This window comes from Phocoena sinus, chromosome 14, assembly GCF_008692025.1.
Source record: "Phocoena sinus isolate mPhoSin1 chromosome 14, mPhoSin1.pri, whole genome shotgun sequence".
In the NCBI taxonomy this organism is placed as follows: domain Eukaryota; kingdom Metazoa; phylum Chordata; class Mammalia; order Artiodactyla; family Phocoenidae; genus Phocoena; species Phocoena sinus.
In genome coordinates, this window is record NC_045776.1 from 76744621 (window position 1) to 76748021 (window position 3401).

A 3401-nucleotide genomic window follows, 5' to 3' on the forward strand; every position below is an offset into this window, starting at 1 on the left:
GGGGGGGGGCGGGGGCGGGTTTGAGCGAAAGCACCTGTCCTCCTTGTGTTTACAGTTAAGTTGCACTTTCCTTCCCCACAGCCAGGCGTCAGTAGATTGGCTCTTACTGCGCATGAGCAAGCGGGCCTGCTTTGGTTTGGTAGCAATTTGGCAACCGACTTGGGGCTCAGTCGCGCGTGGACGCCTCACCCTGGCGCATGGGTCCGGGCTGGCAGCTGCTCCTGGGGGCCTGTCCAGCAGCTGCCTGAGCACCTTTGTCTCAGGGACGACCCCAGAACTGGCCAGCGGGCGTCCCTGGCCCTCGGCGCTTTGAATTTTGGCGGTGATGGAAACAAGGCACTCGCACTGGCCATTGGAGCCATCTTTGGTGAGTAATGGGGCTTGCGGTGTGATAACACCCGTCTACTCTTCCCTATCGCGTTGGTTTTGCCTGCGGCAGAGCATTGGTTGGGATTTTCCCTTTTGGACCAGCCTTGGTATTTCATTCGGCCTCATCTCTGATGGGCCGTTAGTTGGGGTTCTCCCTTTCTGGGGCTCGGGAACTTTGACCCTGAGAGGCAGTTTTGCATTGGATATATTTCGTAACACCTGCCGTAAATAGTTAATTACGGGTTATCAGAGCTCTGTTCATCTTAAAATCCCCCTAGGGTGAATGTAGCAAAACTGGGAGATCTTCAGCTATGCTCTCGTAAATGAAAGAAAATGATGTTTTGATTGTAACATTGTGTGGCCTCAGTACTCCCTGAGATCTGGAGAACAGGGGCGTCTAGTGAGCTTTTCCATTGCTTTGACTTTTATCTTGGGGGTGTGTGTGTGTCTCGGCACCTGAGTCCTCAGTACTCTTCCTGGTTTTGCTGAAAGTGGCATGCGAATGTGAGCAAATTATGGATATATTGTTTTCTATTACTGTTATTTGTTTAAACTGAATTGGGTATTTGGAAATTGGCAGGGGCGGGAAATCCTGAAAATGGCCAAGATGGCTGGGCAGTTTTCAAGGAGGAATCTACATTTCTCTTCCTGCACCTTTGAGATGTAAATGATCTACTTGGGATCTCAGGATCTACCTGGGATCTCAGGAACATATCTAATAATCTGTGTCCCTGAGGCTGAGGGGGGGGAAAAAAAAAGCCTCTTTTTTTCTCAAGCAGAAAAACTAAGATTTCTGGTTCTGTGTTTATGTAAAACTTAACTTGTAAATAAGCTGTATTTAATTGACTTAAAAGTAAGCGCTTGTAAATTAAATCCTTCTAAGTATAAAAGATGCTAGCCCGAACAAATTTCAGGTTCACATGATCTAGGAATTATTCACTATTAAATTAATATCTGGTGTTAAACCTAGTTAAGCTTGTTGGTATACTCAATACAGGTGTCTCTTGTTGGGCCTAGCTTTACTGAAGGTCAATAAATTTATGTTACTTGTGTTGCAGTTTGTTAGCAGAAAGAAAAAAATTAACTTGGTATGATGAAATTCTTATAAATAAATGCAAATGAGATAAGAGCTTTTGGGTGAACTCTTTAGAAATAATTGTGTTTTAGGAATGTCTACTTTAAAATGATCTCTCCAGGTATTTGGTAAGTTGAAATTTTAAAGTTGTGCTACATTAAGTTAAATGACGGAAGTTTATTGAATAAGTCATTCCCAAACATAATAAGATACTGAAAATTACTAAACATTGGCTTCCCTTTACAGAGAAACTGAACGTCTTTAGGAGTGTTACTAAATGTTTGGTGCCACACTGAGATATTTTCTATAAAAAACACATGTTTTTAGAAATTATTATTGGTATTTATGTTTACCAATTTACAGAATGTTAATGTAAAAGGTTATAATTGCTTCTTGGTTTTCACTAGAAATAAAGGTTTTTAAGAGTTGAGGATTCTAATTTACGTGCGTAATTAAAGCTACTAAAAACAATAAAGGAAACATTTCACTCTACAGGAGGAAAGTAGGATATATGTTTTGAGTAAAAGAAGGTATGAGGAATGGAATTGCATTTTATTAAAGCAGATAAAGTGATTTGGTCCTAGCGCTGGTTGTTTCTAGATGGGAAAAAAATATGGGACATAACTAATACGGATGCAGAAGGCTGTGGAAGGTTTGTGGAAAGGGAGCCCTGAAAAAGTTCTGTGCGTGGTCGGGCTGAGATTAGAGTAAACGCGATTAGGTAAATGGATTTTGTTATTAAAAGGCTGGTGGAGAGCTCCAGCAGGGTACTGTGCTTGTGGAGGTGTGGTTGGCGGTCACCGTGGGGGTCACCGTGGACGTGCACGAGATGTTCAAGTACCCCTTAGAGCAGGTGGTCACCAGCTTCCTCCGGAAGTATCTGAACCCCGTGGATAAAAATGTCATCTCTGTAAAAAAAACTGTGTAGGAAAAACAGGATGTGTCAACAGGGATCATCTATAGAAAGAGGATTGCAGTCTGTCAGAGTGTGGTTCCAGAAATTTTAAGGAAGGTGAACATTTTAAAGGTGCCTCATATCCAGTTAGAAGAGGAACCGTGGTTCAGTCCTCAGGAAAGGAACGTGGCAATAAGGAGCCACTGTCTTACATGGACACAATATGCATCCATGAAGGAAGAGTCTGTCTTCTGGGAAAGTATGAAAAATCCAAATTGGACAGAGTTCATTCAAAAAGACGGGAGTTCAATCACAGGGGCTGGTTTTCTCAACTGCGTTTTGGAAACTTTTGCCAGCACATTTTTAAGACAGGGCTCCCAGAAGGGAATTAGATTAACGGAGATGCTGCTAAAGGAACAGTGTGGTGCCCCCTTAGCTGAATAAAGAACCCCCAGGAAGTTGTGTTGTGTCTACTTTTCCTCGAGAATCTTTTCTCAGATACAACACAATTTTCGAAATACAGGTTTAAGGATGTGGTGTTGGCAGCTTACAGAAGAGGAGACCTTCCTGCCAGGACATGACAAGATACACTGCCCTGGGAGCTGGCCTCAAATAGCGGCTCTATTGGAGCTGAGACCTTCTGGCTGATTCTTGTGGCATAATCTCTATGATTTTACAAATAAAGGAAAAATCCCATAGAAGGTGGTGTCTGCCCTTCTTCAGGATTCATGAGAGGATTCTGGGACAAATAAAGGAGTTAAACCAGATACCTGATTCTTAGGTGGCCTGGAACAGAAAGGAATATACCAGACCTGTGTTGAAGTTAAGCCATATTCATAGTAATGTTGAAGATTCTCAGAAATCAGGAGCATTTGATTTCTACCCATCAGTACTACATAACTGCCATCAGCTGACTTGTATAACGTAAGATGTGAACTGTGATTGGTCCTTAAAAGAAGCTGGGGAGTGGGGAGGTGGGCTATCATCTTGACTCCTTTCTAACTCACTCTGGGATCTGGAGCAGATCATGTGACCACTCTGTCTTTCACTGGGCAAAGGGGG

General features: G+C 42.8%; 1 pseudogene; it reads left to right on the forward strand.

Annotated features, from left to right (window-relative positions):
- The first annotated feature begins 325 nt into the window (after positions 1–325).
- Positions 326–2783, forward strand: LOC116765035 (annotated as a pseudogene).
- The last annotated feature ends 618 nt before the right edge of the window (positions 2784–3401 follow it).